At 38.0% G+C, this 20,420-nt stretch overlaps 1 protein-coding gene across 5 annotated transcripts in view; it reads right to left on the bottom strand.

Annotated features, from left to right (window-relative positions):
* Positions 1-20,420, bottom strand: part of ANKS1B (ankyrin repeat and sterile alpha motif domain containing 1B) — a 1,116,839-nt gene that overhangs the window by 609,616 nt on the left and 486,803 nt on the right. The gene's annotated exons all lie outside the window — the stretch shown is intronic.

Below are 20,420 nucleotides of genomic sequence, written 5' to 3'. Positions count from 1 at the left end.
TTCCTTCCTTCCTTCCTTCCTTCCTTCCTTCCTTCCTTCCTTCCTTCCCTCCTTCCTTCCTTCTTTTCTCTCTCTCTCTCTTTTTCTTTCTTTACAGAAAGAAAGAGTATGACTGGCAGGGAAGAGGGGCAGAGGGAGAGAGAGAATCCCAAGCAGGCTCCTCAACCAGAGCAGAGCCTGTTGCTGGAGCTCGAGCTCATGATCCTGAGATCATGACCTGAGCTGAAATTAAAAGTCGGATGCTTAACCAACTGAGCTACCCAGGTGCTCCAGTATTAATTCTTTTTTAAATGTTTGGTTTACCTTCACCTGTGAAGCCATCTGGTCCAAGACTTTTGTTTGTTGGGAGTTTTTTTGATTACCAATTCAATTTCATTACTGGTAATCGGTCTTTCCTAATTTCCTATTTCTTCCTAATTTCATTTTGGAAGATTGTGTTTTTAGGAATTTATCCATTTCTCCTAGGTTAAATTATTAGGTCATTAATATCCCTGGCATCTAATATCTTGCCACTTGAAATGTGAACTATGGACCATCAGTATCAGCATCACCCAGAAGATTGTTATAAATGCAGTCTCAGGCCCAGCCCCGACTGAATAAGTCAGAATATTTTTTAATAAGATACTCAAGTGACTTGTATATATATTAAAGTTTGAGAACACTGTTTTAACATCAATACAAATGTAAATATATGTGTAATTTGTGCCTATCTATTTATTATCATATTTATTTACATTTCCCCCCTTTCAGGACTTTATATTACTCTACTCACCCTGGTAAGAACAGGTGAGTTCAATAAAATAATCTAATTGCATAAATTCTATATTTTTGTACAAATGACTAGTTATTCCCTAGAGATCATCTTCTAAGTATATATGGCTATGAAGAATTTTTACAGAAGTATCTTTATTATTAAGGTAAATTTTGATTATTTTTATATCAAAATATTATTAAGCAGCACTGAATTTTTTCTTTTAAAGAGACTTTGTACAAACACTATACTCTTATAACCAGTATAATTAATTCAATTCTTGCCCCTTTAACTTAAATTTGAAATTTTATGAGTCATATTCATAGTCTTATTTTTGGTTTTGTTTTGTGTTTTGTGTATTTATGGAAACATGTATTTAAGTGACCTGTGACTGGGGTGACATTCCAAGAACACAGAATTTTCAGTTTGAAACCAAGAAAATCCTGGGCAAACCAAGTCACTTTCTCTATAATAAAGCTTATTAGGCCTGATCACAATTTTAAAAAGTATTTGCAATAAGTAATTTTTTATTTGGAATAATATTAGCATGTTGATTAAATACTGGACTTTTTAAAAAACCACAGAAGGTTTGAGTATGAACATTACGACCTTTTCATAAAAGAGTAAGTTTTAAAACACCTGCTTCATTTCTTTTTACAGAGTTTTTAAAGCAATCAGAAAAGTCTGCTCTCATGTATGTCAGTTACAAGTACTTATTTGACAGAAAACTCACCTCTTAATGTACCATGATAATAATTGTCCTGAAATTCCTAAAAGACTACCCTTGAAAATATCATACAACCTTAAAAAAGGACATATTTCTCTGTTAGTATTGCATAGTTATTCTAACTAGTAAACTAATAAACTAAAGTGGTCAATAAAGTAGATTGCCATTGACATTTTCCCTTTGTGTTTCTACAAGTACCTAAAGACTGACAACAGTCTCATGGAAGTAAAAATGTATTTCTTTTCAGATACCCATTGTCATTTTAAAAATAAAAAGAACAGGGACTGTACAAAATGTAAGAAGCCTTTGGCCCCAAGAACTAGTATAGGCAAGAATCAAATTAAGAAGATTATTTAGTTTTATACAGAGGTCACTTATTATAAAAAGAAAGAATGACTCAGAGGGGATAAGAACCCAGAGGGCAGAGCCAGGAGCCATAACTCTCAGGGAGCAGAACTGAACCCTATTCACAGAACAGGCAACATGTCCCTGGCTGGAATTCAGTATTTCTATGGACTGATGACTTTTACATATTTTTTAAATGGAAGTGTCTATTGTGGTTAATCTGTGTTTGTGTGGTCATTATATGATAGATATGTGGGTGGCAGATAATCTGTCTCTTTAGGTCACAGGACTTCTGACCAAGAGGAATGGTACTTAAGTGCTCCGTTTAAGATATCTTACCTAAGGAGACTCAACTGTGTCCAGACCTAATTTAGATGATAAACCTCAGCCTGAGACTAATGCTCAATGGGATGCAACTTTTGAGGGATCTTGGGAAGAGTTGAGCATTTTTTGCCTGTGGGAGGGGTGTGAATTGTTGGGTTAGAGGGTAGACTGTGGGAGACTGTATTTTATAGAGATAACCATAGCTATATCCCCTACCTCACATGTTCATCTAGAATCTTGCCACTCCCCCACCATGAAGTAGAATCTAATTCCCCTCCCAAAGAATCTGGGTAGATTTGAGCCTCACTTGTAACCAACAGAATGTGATAGAAGTGATGCTGTATGACTTCTGAGGTTAAATCAGAAAGGCAATAATACCTCCACCTTGCATCTGGAACACAAGCAATGGAACCCTGCATCACCATGTACGTAGTCCAACTGCCCTGAGACCAACATGCCTTGCGGAAACTCAAGCTAGCCTATGCAGGGAGACCTCATGGAGAAGCCCAGGGACTACCTAAAAGAGAGAGATACATGGCCAGTTTCCAGCTTCTCCAGCCCCACACTGTTAGCTCCAGTTACCATCTGACTACAACTGCATAAGAACTCTGAAATAATACCAACCAGAGAAGCCTGTCCTGAAACTATAATATAATAGTTCCTGTAGTTTTAATCTATTTAGTTTTGGGGTGATTTGTTAAACAGCAATGGTAACTGAAATACCTCTTCTAAATTAAAAAGATGTTAAGTTTAATTTCATTTTTTAAAAAGATTTACTTATTTATTCTAGAGAGAGAGAGTGAACAGGGGGAGGGGCAGAGGGAGAGGGAGAGAGAGAATCTCAAACAGGCTCCATGCCCAGTGGGACGCCGATGCTCCACTCAATTTTGTGACCTGAGATCATGACCTCAGCCAAAATCAAGAGTCAGATATCAACCAACTGAGACATCCAAGCACCCCTCACTTTTTTTTTTAAATAAGAGAACAGACTTGTAGATTCTGGACCTTCATTATGCAGGTTTGTTTGAGCCTGTATATAAGATTAGCTGTCTGCCCTCAGGAGCTCTAAATTTCTGGTCAAAATAGGTTTGAATCCTTTTTTATTATTATCATTCATTACCATGGACCAGAGAAAGTCACTTAATCTTTTTGCTTTTCCATCTACTAATTGTTGATAACACCTATAAGAGAGAATTAGCATATAGATTAAATTAAATGAGTTAATACATGGGAAAGACCCCTACATGGTGTCTGACACATAACTACCTGAATCAGTTCTAGGGTCTACTTGGTGACAATCCATTAAGATAGCTCTAAGCAAAAGACACATGTCATCAAGATGGTATATGCAATGTAGGGAGATGCATAGATCAATGGCATTTCATCAGAGAGCCGCCATATTATCTTATCCCTTTCTTTAAAGTACCAGACATTTCTTCCCTTCACTCTGTCAGCAACAAGCTGAAAGATACTATTTTATCTCTCCATTAAGCAAAACTTCTTGGACTTTGAATTCCCTTTAGGTAAGGACTAAGACTTTTATGTCTGTATCCTAGTGCCTAACAGTGACTAAAGCAAAAGGAGTGCTCCATAATACTGACTGAATAAAGGAAAAAAGTAGTTCTGTAACTAGCCACTTCTTTGTAAATATAGTCAAATACTGCCAGCATTGGGGTACTCTGAAAGAAAAGGTCTGTTTCTCTAGATCTCCTTAAACTCTCAAGAATGCTGAAATAAGGGATCTAGTTTACATGAATTAATAACAATTATAATTAGCAAAAGTAGTATGTATTTTTTAAAGTATATTACAAATATGACATAATAAGATTATTGATAGGCAGGATAACATGGTGGTCAAGAGTAAAAACCCTGAGTCAGAATGTATGGAAGCAAATCCTTGCTCCACTCTTTTCTAGCTATATAAATGTAGGCAAGTCAGTTAAAGGCTCTGTGCTTTAGTTCCCCATCTGTAAATCACAGGTGACAATAGTATCTACCTAGATACTACTGGTTTAAGGATTAAATAGTTAATATATGCAAAATATGTAGAACATTTCTTAGTAATAATAGTGATCATTTTACCTATAAAAATCTAATTGAAAATGACAGCTTTTATTGTTAAAATGAAGGAAACCATTTTAACTACTCTAAAATTACTCAGAATTCAAAAATGAATCTTGTTGAGTGAAGAAAGTTGCTACATAAGGCCTTAGAAGTGGTTACATAAGTGTAGCTAGAGGCCCCCACATAATACGGTAAATCTAGAATCCTCTGCTTTGAATTTGTCAAAATGAAGTAAAAATAGAAGAAGAATAATAAATACTAAGCTGTGAATGCTAGTGTCTACTTAGGATAATTTGGTGACAATAAATCTAAGCACACCCACTGGGTTATGCCAAGACATTTTCCTAACTAAATCTCATTTGGTTGACTTGTTCTGTTTAATTAGTGAATATTATAATTATGTGCTCTGAAAGTTGTGTGAATTTAATAACATCAAGTAGCACTAAAGCAAAGTAGAGCAAAATACCAAGACAGAATTTCTTTTGAGGACTTGCCTTCTTGTAAAGAATACAATTAACTCCCTAGAGTAATCCTTATTTGCCTACATAATGAATGTTGTGGAAGAGTGAGGCACTTCCCATTTTTCTTCTCATCAATATCTATATGACATAGTCTGATTTAGTTGAACCTAGGGCATTTTCAATAATTACAAGCACAGGGGTCTACCACAGATTCTCCCATGGGAGAAAATTTATTAATGTAGGCAAAGTAGATATAACCCTGCATGTCTGACCCCTTTCAACTTCTAGGTTGCCTAAATATTCAGGCAGTGCTTATACTAGTTATATACGTATGGAGGCCTAAATGTTTTAAAAGTAAGCAGATATAAATTACAAATAGTGCTTTCTTTCATTCTTTCAGGCTGATGTCTGGAGACATTTTGTTAAGATATAAATAGTTTTTGTCTTTCTTTTAATTTTCCTTTTTTTTATAATTAGACTGCTAGTGATTGCTTAACCCTGTCCTTCTTGGAGATGTGTTCAAGAAATATTTAGGAAACAATATCACATCCTATGATAGTTTTTCATTAATAAAGAAGGGTGAAAGGATTAAGTTATAAAAACAGGCAATGGGAAATATAATTGTATTTTCCAGCATCTGTGGGAACCACAGGATTTTTGCTAGACTATAGAAGAAAGTTTTGAGTGAGCTTAAAATAAAGTTTGACTAATTCTTAATGTATTTGTTAGTACACTGACTAGAAAAAATTACATTTGGAACATTTTAAAAATTCACACCTAAACTTATTTTGGCTTGCTTATATTTTTATTGGATTAGTTCTTGCTGATTAATTGTTGATTAATTGCTTTACCTCTTTCCTTCACACTACTCTTTAATAAATATTTATTAGGCAAAAATTCATTTACTGACACTGTACTAGGTACCAGAGATTACAGTGGAAAGGCATAATTTCTGTAATCATGAAGCTTATGATACAATACAAACAAAACAAATAAATAAAGACACTTAGGGTGGGCCCCCAATTCAATGACTGGTGTGTTCACAAGAAGAGGAAAAGGCGTAGACACAGGCAAGGCCATGAGGAGATGAGGCCAGAGACGCGTCATGCTCCCACAAGCCAAGCAACACCCGGAAGCTGCAGAGGAAACGAAGGATCTTCCTTAGAGCCTTCAGAGGTAGCATGACCCTGCCAACAACTTCATTTCAAACCTCTAGGATTCAGAACCATGAGAAAATAAAGTTCTATTGTTTTAAGCCACCCAGTTTGTGATGCTGTTTTGCAGCAGCCCTGGGAAACTAACACAGAGAGGTTGACTTTGAAGTATCTGTGGAACATTTAAGTGCAGGGGTCAAGGAGAAAGATGAATTTAGAGGTTTGGAACTCAAGTTTGGGCTGGAGATAAGACTATGAGGAACATCAGCATATGATTGAGCAATAAAGCCATGTAAGTGGCTGAGATCATCCAGAGGCAGTTTGTAGAATAAGGGAAGAGAAACTAATCTAGAACCCTGAAAAATAGTATTGTATGAGTGGGTGGAGATAGGGGTACTTACAAAGGGAGAGCAAGATGGAAACTAGAGCAGTAGAAGGAAGACCAGGAGAGTGTGGTATCACAGAGTAACATGCAGAGAGTGTTTCACAAGCTAAGTGAAGCAGATTGGTCAAATAAGATAAAGGCTTTGTCCATTATATATAGGAAGAGACAATCCTGGGGGACCTAACAGATTTCAGTGCAAAAGTGGAGCAGTGTTTGAAGACTCACTGAGAGATGAGAAAGTGAATCCAGGAAGTGTAGACAACTCTTTCTGAGAGGTCGAATGTGAAAGAGAGGAAATCTTCTGTAACTAGATGAAGACACAGGATGAAGGCAAGGCTTTTCATGTGACTTAATCATCAGTATTTGAGTTTACTTACAGATGCTTGTGTTTTGATCTAATGAGGCATCTTAATATTTAGACAGTGATGATAAAACGAATAGAATGGTACCTTACTGTTGACCATAAAACTGCTCACTAAGTTATAGCATAACAACTAGAACATGTTTTTATAGATACAAATCTAAAATGTCAGTAAATGAGAATCTGTTGTTGGTAGAAGTTTTCTGCATAATTTATAAAGAGGAAAATTGTAGGCAGGATAATGTTTTGAAACGCAAAACATCTGACTCATAGTAGAGATGAAGAGCACTGAATGACCCATGAGAGAAACTTATCTTATTGTTCATACAGGGCAGAGAAAATTCAAAACTGGTAAGGCATCAGGCATTGCACTGCAAAACTACTTTAATGAGGGTGAGTCATGATGCCACCCAGGGAAATGAATCAGGTGCCCACATGCCCAATCTTCTTCATAATTACAGTTTTTTCCCCTTTTAAATTAAAACTAAAGTCAGGTAACAGTTAATGTCCCTGTAGAACGAATTTAGCCAAATGGAAATATACAACGGTCTAGGAAGTAAATGAAAGTATCAAAGGGATGCAGGTTTTCCAACAAAGAAAGAAAAAGAAACATTACTTTAAGTGTAATGCCATGCCTCCTGGCCCCAAAGGACTTTTAAATGCTTTTATTGTGTCCTCTATTTCAGCTGATTTGGGCACCTTCCCACCACTGATTAACTCCAATAGCTTTTTCTCAACACTGAAGTCTTAGATATTGTACCTAGGGTTCCTATGGTTTTCCACTCAAGCCAGGAGAGTGAGGAACATCCCTGTCTCCTTGCCCTCTAGATCCATAGTCAATCATAAGTCCTGTAAATTCTGTCTTAAACATCTCTCACTTCTCTTCTTCCCCAGAGCTACAGCTCTGATCTAAGCTGCCACTGACTCACCTATGCCAAGTCCCACTTATCCTGTCTTGCTCCCTCTAAGAGAAGCCTCAGCACAGCTAGAATGAGCAAGGAAAAATGCAAATCAGATATTATTCTGCTGCTTAAAACCTTGGGTGGTTTCCCACTATGGCCACAGCAAACCTGTATGGGGCTTTGTGATGAATTTTAAAAAGAAAAAGATAACCATTCCCTCTCTGGGATAAGCAGTGTCAGATTTTAGACCCAATTTTCTCCTCTGGTCAGGCTTTTTATGCAGTATAGAAATCACAACACCTTTTACCCTTAGAATAAAATCTAGGCTCTTTAAGATGGCTTGTACAGCCCTCTACAACTTTGTTTCTGTCAATCTCTGTAGAGTCACCTCTTGCCACTCTTTTATTCATGCTCTCTGATCCTGCTATCCTGGATCAGTTTCAATTCCTTGAACATACCATATTCTCATTTAATCTTTGCCAAACCTTCCACTGTTTGGAAAAAATCTCTCCCGCCTGTCCAGATAACTCCTGATCATTTTTAGGTCCTGACAGAAATACTACTCCCCCTTTATAGGACTTCCCAAACTACCTCAATTAGAATAAGTCTTCTTGCCACACACTTTCCCTGAGCACCTAAATGTGATCAACATTACATTCATTAGAATTTATTGAAATTGCTGGTATAAAGTCTGCCTTCTCTGATGGAATCTCAGCTCAATGAAGGCAGACTTTGTCTATTTGTTCCCCACTGATTCATCTGGGTATAATAACATGCCTGACACTTAATAGACACTTAAGAAATGTTTATTGGCCAAATAAATAGTTAAATGCATGGGAAAAGCCTGGAATCCTTCTTGCAGCATAGTGGGAAAAGTTTTGTCAGAAGATACAGGTTCTAATCCTGGTTCTGCCACTAACTTACTTAGTTGTGTGATCTTAAGCAAGTTTCCTTAACCATTATGAACCTACTTTCCTCATCTTTAAAATGTTGATACTATCTACCTACAAGAAGTTCATAGTAGGTGCAAAGGGACAATATTTATTGAGTCCCTATCATGTGCAAAGTCCTATGCTAAGTATGGTCATCTATATTATCTCAAAAGAAATAATATGAACCTCTGAAAGGTTATCATTTGCCTAAAGATCATAGAAAGTGGCAAAACAAGGATCTAGGTCCAAATTTCTCTGGTTCTAAATATTCTGCTTTCTCTACCTCTTTCTTTATTCCTTTCCTTCTTCACCATGTTCCCTCAAAATCCATTTGATAAATTCTTCAAGTCATAAGATAAGTATTATGTGTTCTGTGAAACCATCTCTAACAGTCTTAGGCAGATTTATGTGCTCCTAAGTTTATATTATATTATATTAATATAATAACATTATACTTTAGTTACTTGCATACCATAAAGGTTTTCAGAGAAGAGACCATATTTTCCACTGTTATAAACCCAGTATCTTGACTGGGCATAGTACGTTGTAAGTGCTAAATGAGTATTTGTTAAATGAGTAAATGAACTTTATCTAGTATTATTCATAAATTTGATAATAAAACTAATTTTTGTTGGGTGTTTATATGTAATTTTACATTTTATATATAAACAACCAATAATTAAGGCCTCAACCATAATTGCTCATATGCTTGAGGTTGCTAAGATAGTGTATAATGAGGGAGCGGAGCAAGATGGCAGAGGAGTAGGAGACCTGGATTTCACCTGGCCTCAGGAATTCAGCTGGATAGGGATCAAACCATTCTGAAAACCTACAAACTCAACAGGAGATCGAAGAAAAGAACAGCAACAACTCTCTGAACAGAAAAGCGACCACTTTCTGGAAGGTAGGATGTGCGGAGAAGTGAATCCGAGGCGATATTCGGGAGGATAGACGGCAGGGGAGGGGGCCTCCAATGGCCACTTCTAGCAAGTGATAGAGCAAGAGAGCACAAAATCGGAACTTTTAGAAGTCGGCTCCGCTGAGGGACGTTGCTCCAGTGGCTAAGCGGGGGTGGAAACCTTGTGCGACAGTGTGGTCTCAGGACCGTCGCGGTCACAGAAAGACGGGGGGTGCCTGAGTGCAGCAGAGCTCCCAGGTATTGGAGCAGGGAAGCTGGCTGCAGAGACGGAGCCGAGGTCCGGGCTCTCAGCTCAGGGTTCCCATAAACCGTGATCTGTGGCACAGTCGGGCCACTGCTCCTCCAGCACGGACCCAACAAGCGGCAGATCTGGGGAGACTCTCCTGTCTCAGGAGAAACCCTTTCTGGAGAAATAAAAGAACTAAAATCTAACCAAGTTGAAATCAAAAAGGCTATTAATGAGGTGCAATCAAAAATGGGGGAACTAACTGCTAGGATAAATGAGGCAGAAGAGAGAATCAGTGATATAGAAGACCAAATGATGGAGAATACAGAAGCTAAGAAAAGGAGAGATAAACAACTACTGGATCACGAGGGCAGAATTCGAGAGATAAGCGATACCATAAGATGAAACAACTTTAGAATAATTGGGATCCCAGAAGAAGAAGAAAGAGAGAGAGGGGCAGAAGGTATATTGGAGCAAATTATAGCAGAGAACTTCCCTAATTTGGGCAAGGAAACAGGCATTAAAATCCAGGAAGCACAGAGAACCCCTCTCAAAATCAATAAAAATAGGTCAACACCCCGACATCTAATATTAAAACTTATGAGTCTCAGAGACAAAGAGAAAATCCTGAAAGCAGCTCGGGAGAAGAGATCTGTAACCTACAATGGTAGAAACATTAGATTGGCAGCAGACCTATCCACAGAGATCTGGCAGGCCAGAAAGGCCTCTGATATATTCAGAGCACTAAATGAGAAAAATATGCAGCCAAGAATACTCTATCCAGCTAGGCTGTCATTGAAAATAGAAGGAGAGATAAAAAGCTTCCAGGACAAACAAAAACTAAAGGAATTTGCAAACACAAAACCAGCCCTACAAGAAATCTTGAAAGGGGTCCTCTAAGCAAACAGAGAGCCTAAGAGCAACACAGACCAGAAAGGAACACAGACAATATACAGTAACAGTCACCTTATAGGCAATACAATGGCACTAAGTTCATATCTTTCAATAGTTACCCTGAATGTAAATGGGCTAAATGCCCCAATCAAAAGACACAGGCTATCAGACTGGAGAAAAAAACAAGACCCATCGATATGCTGTCTTCAAGAGACTCATTTTAGACCCAAAGACACCCCCAGATTGAAAGTGAGGGGGTAGAAACCATTTACCATGCTAATGGACACCAAAAGAAAGCTGGGATGGCAATCCTCATATCAGACCAATTAGATTTTAAACCAAAGACTGTAATAAGAGATGAGGAAGGACACTATATCCTACTTAAAGGGTCTATCCAACAAGAAGATCTAACAACTGTAAATATCTATGCCCCTAACATGGGAGCAGCCAATTATATAAGGCAGTTAATAACAAAAGCAAAGAAACACATCGACAACAATACAATAATAGTGGGGGACTTTAACAGCCCCCTACTGAAATGGACAGATCATCTAAGCAAAAGATCAATGAGGAAAAAAAGGCTTTAAATGACACACTGGACCAGATGGACTTCACAGACATATTCAGAACATTCCATCTCAAAGCAACGGAATACACATTCTTCTCTACTGCCCATGGAACATTCTCCAGAATAGATCATATCCTAGGTTACAAATCAGGTCTCAACTGGTACCAAAAGACTGAGATCATTCCCTGACTATTTTCAGACCACAATGCTTTGAAACTAGAACTCAATCACAAGAGGAAAGTCAGAAAGAACTCAAATACATGGAGGCTAAAGAGCATCCTACTAAAGAATGAATGGGTCAACCAGGAAATTAAAGAAGAATTTAAAAAATGCATGGAAACCAATGAAAATGAAAACACAACTATTCAAAATCTTTGGGATGCAGCAAAGGCAGTCCTAAGAGGAAAGTATATAGCAATACAAGCCTTTCTCAAGAAACAAGAAAGGTCTCAAATACACAACCTAACCGTACACCCAAAGGAGCTGGAGAAAGAACAGCAAATAAAGGCTAAACCCAGCAGGAGAAGAGAAATAATAAAGATCAGAGCAGAAATCAATGAAATAGAAACCAAAAGAACAGTAGAACAGATCAATGAAACTAGGAGCTGGTTCTTTGAAAGAATTAACAAGATTGGTAAACCCCTGGCCAGACTTATCAAAAAGAAAAGAGAAATGACCCAAATAAATAAAATCATGAATGAAAGAGGAGAGATCACAACCAACATCAAAGAAATACAATTATAAAAGCATATTATGAGCAGCTCTATGCCAGCAAATTAGATAATCTGAAAGAAATGGATGCATTCCTAGAAATGTATCAACTATCAAAACTGAACCAGGAAGAAATAGAAAACCTGAACAGACCTATAACCACTAAGGAAATTGAAGCAGTCATCAAAAATCTCCCAACAAACAAAAGCCCAGGACCAGATGGCTTCCCAGGAGAATTCTACCAAACATTTAAAGAAGAATTAATATCAATTCTTCTGAAACTGTTCCAAAAAATAGAAATGGAAGGAAAACTTCCAAACTCGTTTTATGAGGCCAGCATTACCTTGATCCCAAAACCAGACAAAGACCCCAACCAAAAGGAGAACTACAGACCAATATCCCTGATGAACATGGATGCAAAAATTCTCACCAAAATACTAGCCAATAGGATCCAACAGTACATTAAAAGGATTATTCACCATGACCAAGTGGGATTTATCCCTGGGCTGCAAGTTTGGTTCAACATCCATAAATCAATCAATGTGATATAATACATCAATAAAAGAAAGAACAAGAATCATATGATCCTCTCAATAGGTGCAGAAAAAGCATTTGACAAAGTACAGCATCCTTTCTTGATCAAAACTCTTCAGAGTATAGGGATAGAGGGTACATACCTCAATATCATAAAAGCCATCTATGAAAAACCCACAGTGAATATCATTCTCAATGGGGAAAAACTGAGAGCTTTCCTTCTAAGATCAGGAACATGGCAGGGATGTCCATTATCACCACTGCTATTCAACGCAGTATTAGAAGTGCTAGCCACAGCAATCAGACTAGAAAAAGAAATCAAAGGCATCCAAATCGGCAAAGAATTCAAACTCTCACTCTTTGCAGATGATATGATACTTTATGTGGAAAACCCAAAGACTCCACCCCAAAACTGCTAGAACTCTTACAGGAATTCAGTAAAGTGGCAGGATATAAAATCAATGCACAGAAATCAGTGGCATTCCTATACACCAACAACAAGACAGAAGAAAGAGAAATTAAGGAGTCGATCCCATTTACAACTGCACCCAAAACCGTAAGATACCTAGGAATAAATCTAACCAAAGAGGCAAAGAATCTGTACTCAGAAAACTATAAAATACTCATGAAAGAAATTGAGGAAGACCCAAAGAAATGGAAAAACGTTCCATGCTCATGGATTGGAAGAACAAATATTGTGAAGATGTCAATGCTACCTAGAGCAATCTACACATTCAATGCAGTCCCCATCAAAATACCATCCACTTTTTTCAAAGAAATGGAACAAATAATCCTAAAATTTGTATGGAATCAGAAAAGACCCCGCATAGCCAGAGGAATGTTGAAAAAGAAAAGCAAAGCTGGCGGCATCAAATTCCGGACTTCCAGCTCTATTACAAAGCTGTCATCATCAAGACAGTATGGTACTGGCACAAAAACAGACACATAGATCAATGGAACAGAATAGAGAGCCCAGAAATGGACCCTCAACTCTATGGTCAACTCATCTTCAACAAAGCAGGAAAGAATGTCCAATGGAAAAAAGACAGTCTCTTCAACAAATGGTGTTGGGAAAATTGGACAGCCACGTGCAGAAGAATGAAACTGGACCATTTCCTTACACCACACACAAAAATAGACTCAAAATGGTTGAAAGACATAAATGTGAGACAGGAGTCCATCAAAATCCTAGAGGAGAACACAGGCAGCAACCTCTCTGACCTCAGCCGCAGCAACTTCTTCCTAGATGCATTGCCAAAGGCAAGGGAAACAAAAGCAAAAATGAACTATTGGGACTTCATCAAGATAAAAAGCTTTTGCACAGCAAAAGAAACAGTCAACAAAACCAAAAGACAACCGACAGAATGGGAGAAGATATTTTCAAATGACATATCAGATAAAGGGCTAGTATCCAAAATCTATAAAGAACTTATCAAACTCAACACCCAAAGAACAAGGAATCCAATGAAGAAATGGGCAGAAGACATGAACAGACATTTTCCCAAAGAAGACATCCAAATGGCCATCAGACACATGAAAAAGTGCTCAACATCGCTCGGCATCAGGGAAATCCAAATCAAAACTTCAATGAGATACCACCTCACACCAGTCAGAATGGCTAAAATTAACAAGTCAGGAAATGACAGATGTTGGCGAGAATGCAGAGAAAGGGGAACCCTCCTACACTGTTGGTGGGAATGCAAGCTTGTGCAACCACTCTGGAAAACAGTATGGAGGCTCCTCAAAAAGTTGAAAATAGAGCTACCCTATGACCCAGCAATTGCACTACTGGGTATTTACCCCAAAGATACAAATGTAGGGATCTGAAGGGGTACGTACACCCTGATGTTTATAGCAGCAATGTCCACAATAGCCAAACTGTGGAAAGAGCCAAGATGTCCATCGGCAGATGAATGGATAAAGATGTGGTATATATATACAATGGAATATTATGCAGCCATCAAAGGAATGAGATCTTGCCATTTGCAAGGATGTGGATGGAACTGGAGGGTCTTATGCTGAGCAAAATAAGTCAATCAGAGAAAGACATGTATCATATGACCTCACTGATATGAGGAATTCTTTTTTTTTTAATATTTTATTTATTTATTCATGAGAGACAGAGAGAGAGAGAGAGAGGCAGAGGGAGAAGCAGGCTCCCAAGGAGCAGGGAGCCCGATGTGGGACTCGATCCCAGGACCCTGGGATCATGACCTGAGCCGAAGGCAGACGCTTAACCATCTGAGCCACCCAGGCGCCCCGATATGAGGAATTCTTAATCTCAGGAAACAAACTGAGGGTTGCTGGAGTGGGGGGTGGGGTGGGAGGGATGGGGTGGCTGGGTGATAGACACTGGGGAGGATATGTGCTATGGTGAGTGCTGTGAATTGTGCAAGACTGTTGAATCACAGATCTGTACCTCTGAAACAAATAATGCAATATATGTTAAGAAAAAAAAAAAAAAAGAAGATAGCAGGAGGGGAAGAATGAAGGGGGGGAATTAGGAGGGGGAGACGAACCATGAGAGATGATGGACTCTGAAAAACAAACTGAGGGTTCTAGAGGGGAGGGGGGGTGGGAGGATGGGTTAGCCTGGTGATGGGTATTAAAAGGGCACGCTCTGCATGGAGCACTGGGTGTTATGAACAAACAATGAATCGTGGGCACTACATCAAAAACTAATGATGTAATGTATGGTGATTAACATAACAAAAAATTTTTTAAAAAGATAGTATAATGAACACATGACATGGGTTCTTATCAAATCACAAAGATCTGGTTTTAGATAAATATATTTAAGATTATTTTGAAAAACAGCTAATAATTGCCTAAAAGGGAACATAACAAATATGAGGTATGGGGAAATGGTCCAGGTTTATTTTGAATGTGATATTCTATTTTTAATTATCTATATGGCAACTTCAGAGAACAAATATATTTCTAGTAAGTAGCAAACTACTTAGCTTAGAGAATTTGACATATTATTTTTTGTAATGTTACCCTGTTCCAGAGGATTATAATTAATAGTAGAAACAAAACCCAGTTGCAAATTAATGGCCTACAGCACATCAGTGGGCTAGGAGACTAAAACAGAGCTGAAGGTCTCCTTTACATTGATACAAAGATGAATACTATTTACTGGATACTCAAATCAAGAAGAAATACAAAATACTTTGAAATTATGTAATATATAATCTAAGTCCTTCATCTAAGACAACAGCTTGTCAAAATCCTAATCTTTATGAACTGAAAGATTTGTTTGATTAATAATGCTTCCTTTCACGTGTGCTATGTGCTTTCCAGAAGGAATTCTGAAATCTATTATTAGCTTTACATAGTCAACTCTTGCTTATCAGAGTTAATAAAAAGAACACAGACTCTGTGCCAATACAAAGAACATAGACATACAATAGGCCTGTTTCAGATCTGAAAGGGTAGATAATATAAAAATTACATCTTTGGCTCTGGAAGAAATGTTGATTCTTTGCAGCATATTTACTTTCCACTATATTAGTTTTTCGAAGTAAGAAGAACTATGCTATGGAAAACCCATATACATACACAAATAAGAGTTCCCTCTAGATCCTGTGAACTGCTTGTCAGAGGTATTCATTCTGCACATTGGATTCTGATCATCACTAATATGTTGAAAGTTCTAATTCTCAAGCCTCCAGGTCCTAATAAAATATTCTCAACCTCACACGTGGCTAATGAAGAAACTAGGACAAGCAGAGGTGAGGGAAAAATCAGTAAGGGAAAAAAGAGTCATGCTATGCCTGGTTTTGACCTTGTGAAAGAAGAGGGATCACTAAAGTTATTACTGTTATTTTTAAAATGAAGCCTTGGACATTGGTCTACTAAAATAAAAAGGGGAAGGAAATGATAAATTAGTGCACATTGTCAGATACATTGCTTTCTAGAGTGATATAAATGATTTTTGGCAATGCTGGGTCAACTACTTTATAATTATATAAGAAAACTGAATAGTCTCTCAATGTAAATAACTGCTATCTTTTCATCTGTGAAATCAGATCAATTATGTAACAAAAATTTACATTAAAAATGACATTTCTCTCTGAGGCATTTTATAAAATAACCAATGAAAGGTGGGCTCCATGGCTCAGAAGAAAGCAATGTAGTTTAAAGAAAAGCTGGTCTAGTCTTATTATGTAGATAGAAATAAGGTACATAGTAGATAGTAGAACTCCAACAAAGCAAATATTCAGTTGTTAAATCATTTACCATTTATTGAGCATCTATTGTAAGTCAGTACTGTGCTAGGCACTGGAGATACATACTTCTTATTTGAGACATGATCCCTGCATTTAGGGAGCCCACAGACATCTAAACAAATACTTCTGTATAAAATATCTAATAGCAGAGATGTGTGAAGAGCTTAGGGGGGCACATGGATGAAAGACCTGTTGGAAAGAATCATCAGAGAAAGCTTCATAAAGGAAGTCACCCTTAGCCAAATTCCTCACAAGAGTTCAAGTATACCAGGCAAATTAGATGGGAAGGATGCCAAGGTAACAGAAGAGTATTCTATGAATCAAGGACCATGAGCTTTAAGAACAACTTAGGAGTGCATGGTATATTTGGGTAGAGGTAAATAAATAGAAAATTAGAGCCAGGTTATCAAGGATTTTGTTGGACATGCTAAGGCATTTGGATATTCTTTTACAGTGACAAGATAGAAGATGTTCTTAAGCAACGAAGTGGCATGATCTTAAAAATCAACTCTGTTAACTTTAAGAAAAAGCTAGATATGGGAGAAAACATCAAAAAATTTAAGAACTTCAGGTTCATATGATCCCTAATATAGTCTCCCACCCTCTGGCTTATGTCGTAAGATTTCACTTTTAGAGCTTTAGCTTTACAACTTAGTTAATACCTATTAAAATAAAAACTATTATTTTGGGGGGAAATGGTATTGCAGATAATGCATAAGTGCATTAACTGAGCTGGGCTTGGGGATATGGGATAAAAGAGATAATTTTCAAAGGAGAAAATTTTCACTCTCAACCACGTCTATAATCTTAATGAGAGCAAGGGATGAGTGCTGATCAGGGAAGTTCCTTCGGGGCCAGAGAAGATGGAGACAGTCTCCTTTTCTCCCAAACCATGGGAACACTGGACATTGTATTCATTTTCTGCCTCTGTATAACAAATCACAAAAAACAGTGTCTTTCAACAACATGTATCTGTTATCTCACAGTTTACATGAGTCAGGAGTCTGAGCATGTCCTAATCGGTCCTCTGAGAAGGGTCTCAGCAGGCTGCAATCCAGTTGTTGGCCAGGGCTGCATACATACTCAAAGGGGCGGGGGGCAGGAATCATGGGGTCATCTTAGAATTCTGCCTAATAACAGATGTCATGAGTCAAGTAGAAAAGTTGAAATGTCTAGAGCCTAGAGCCCGGTAGACAGGGAACAACTGGTCCAGCAAGTAGGTAGGAAGTTACCTGGGAGAATGTATGGAACAAGTTCCATCATGGGCTTTCTCACTTAGGTCATGATGCATAAAAGAGAAGCCTGCATTTAAAGGGCTAGGGTCCAGGTAGAACCCACACAGGGCACCACCTCAAAATAGACAAGGTGTAGAGAAAAAAAGGGGAAAATGTTCTCCCAAAGAAGATTGTCTCTACAATTCACATCTAGAAGATGTGAATTCAGAAAAAGTTCTAGCAGTGTGGAAATTGTTTTCAATTGAAGATAGGGGATTTGTCCATAGCATAGACCTGGAAAGAACTTTTTCCCTCCATTAAAAAAAATTACAGTTACCTTTTCTTCTACCATATTATATATATATATATATTTTTAAAGATTTTATTTATTTATTTGAGAGAGAGAGAATGAGAGACAGAGAGCATGAGAGGGAGGAGGGTCAGAAGGAGAAGCAGACTCCCTGCCGAGCAGGGAGCCCGATGCGGGACTCAATCCCAGGACTCCAGGATCATGACCTGAGCCGAAGGCAGTCGCTTAACCAACTGAGCCACCCAGGCGCCCGTACCATATTATATTTAATTATAATGATCATGCGTATGTATATCACACAAATATAACTGATATCAGGGAGATTTTTCAAGAGATATAAACAGTCTGGTAGAGAAAATCTATCAAGCAAACCAAAGTAGACAAGATAATTGGAGAGAAGATATATGCAGCACTGAATCTGAATCGCAAAGAAAATTCCGCTAACAAAGCAGTTGTATTTTCACACAAATTAACAGAAGGTAAAAGCAAGAGAAAATTGAGTTAATAAAAGATTAATTTTTAAAAAAAATTTTTCAACACAAAAACTCTCCGGAACAATTGCTCTCTTGTTTTTGCTCTAATTTTGGATAGATTAGTACTTGTAGAAGTCTGGTTTTCCCCAGCAGTAACACAACTCCAGCTTTTGCTGCCCTCACACCCCAGAACACATAAAACATAACAAACAAATTCTAACTCTGCTCATCAGCAGATTGACCTGCCGGTTCCAAGCAACTTTGTGGATTTAAGATTCTGATTGCCTGGCTGGGTTCCTAGCACCTGGGTGCTCTGCATTTGTACTGAATTCTTAGAGTCTGGGCTCTGTTTGTTGCCTAAACCTACAGCAATAACAGCAGTACCAATAATAATAATGGTCATGGTTACTAAGCATTTATGAAGCTACATTAATTAAGTGTGTGTTACATTCACGTATTTTTCATTTAGTGGCACTGGCTCAATGTAATAGGGATAGTATTTTTCAAAGAAGATATTGATATATTTCCATTCTTAAATTTTGTTCATTGGGAACCTCTCTTCCCCCAGGCCTAGACTGGAGACTTAATGCCTAGAAAAGGAAGGACATATAAGCCTCAGAAATTTTAAGAAGGAAAAGGCTGAAATGAGATGGGGGTATAGAAAAATAGTTCTACATGTGTGTCCTAAACTTTTCTTTCCAAACTTTATCTGGAAAGCCTGTAATATAATAGGTACTGGGAGAACATAAGGAAAGAGGGACCTAGGCTCCAAATCCCATCTATATTCTGGGCATGGCCACTTCTGACTAAACTTGGTAGTTCTGCATAGTATGAACTGGCAAAGTCTTGATAAATTTTTCTGAGCCCTGCTTATTGCCCTTATGAATGAGGCCCAGAGGTTCCAGTGGCCTCCAAAAGGGGGTCTCAGAGGCATCTGGGCTGAAAGTCAAGTAGGCTGCCATGGAGCCAGCTTGGCAAGGAAAGAAGTGACTGCAACAGAGGCCAGAGTGAACAGATGACAGACATGGCTGTGTAGCTGGTCCACCTTACCAGTGAGAGATGAGCTGAGGTAAGCAGTCAAAAAGAGCAGGACCTGCTGGTAATGATCTTGACTTAAATATATCACCCACAAGCTGTAGGTACACTGGGAAGGCTACCCACACCCTACTATCCCTCCTATGTTGCCCTCAGGGCCCACATATTAACCATTTGTTAGGAATTTGGACAAAAAGATAATTTAAACTTTCTCCACTCTCCTCAGTCTTTGCCCTCATTGATTCCTCACCAAGGATGACTGCGTCTAGTTCATAGAGAAAATAGGAGCCATCAGACAATAAAATGTAAATTAGATCATTTCTCCTTGCTTACCAGCCTATCAACGACTTGTCATTGTTCCTAGGTCTCTTTGGTCTTAGGATAAAGACGTAAATCCTAAACATGGCTTGCAAGGCCCTGCATGATTGGCCCTTTATTTCCTCTATGGACTCAGCTCCTGCCATTTCTCCCCTTTCTCTGGAACCTGTAGTTTCATGTTAATTTCTACAACAGGGATTTTTCTTTTCTTCAATATGCTAGTCCTCCTTTGGAGTATAATCTTCCCACCCCACCTTGGCCTAGAACAATTCCTCTTTGATTCTCAGAGCCCAACTCTTCCTGGCAAAGCTCTGCAGACCCCTGCATGATATCAGTCATTCAGATAGTCTCACAGCCACACTCTGAGTTAATATATCTATTTTATGCTACCCAAATAAATCAATAGTCTTATTTCAACTAATTTCACTGAGAATAATAAGTTCTCACCTGATTGTTTGCACTAAGCCATATTATCCCAACATCTAACTATGTAAAATATTTTCATATTTTTAAGTACTTAAATATAGTCAATATTCTTTCTTTCTTTCTTTCTTTCTTTCTTTCTTTCTTTCTTTCTTTC

The sequence above is a fragment of the Neomonachus schauinslandi genome, chromosome 5 (assembly GCF_002201575.2).
Source record: "Neomonachus schauinslandi chromosome 5, ASM220157v2, whole genome shotgun sequence".
NCBI classification, from domain to species: Eukaryota; Metazoa; Chordata; class Mammalia; order Carnivora; family Phocidae; genus Neomonachus; species Neomonachus schauinslandi.
This window is presented reverse-complemented; position numbering and strand designations above follow the sequence as displayed.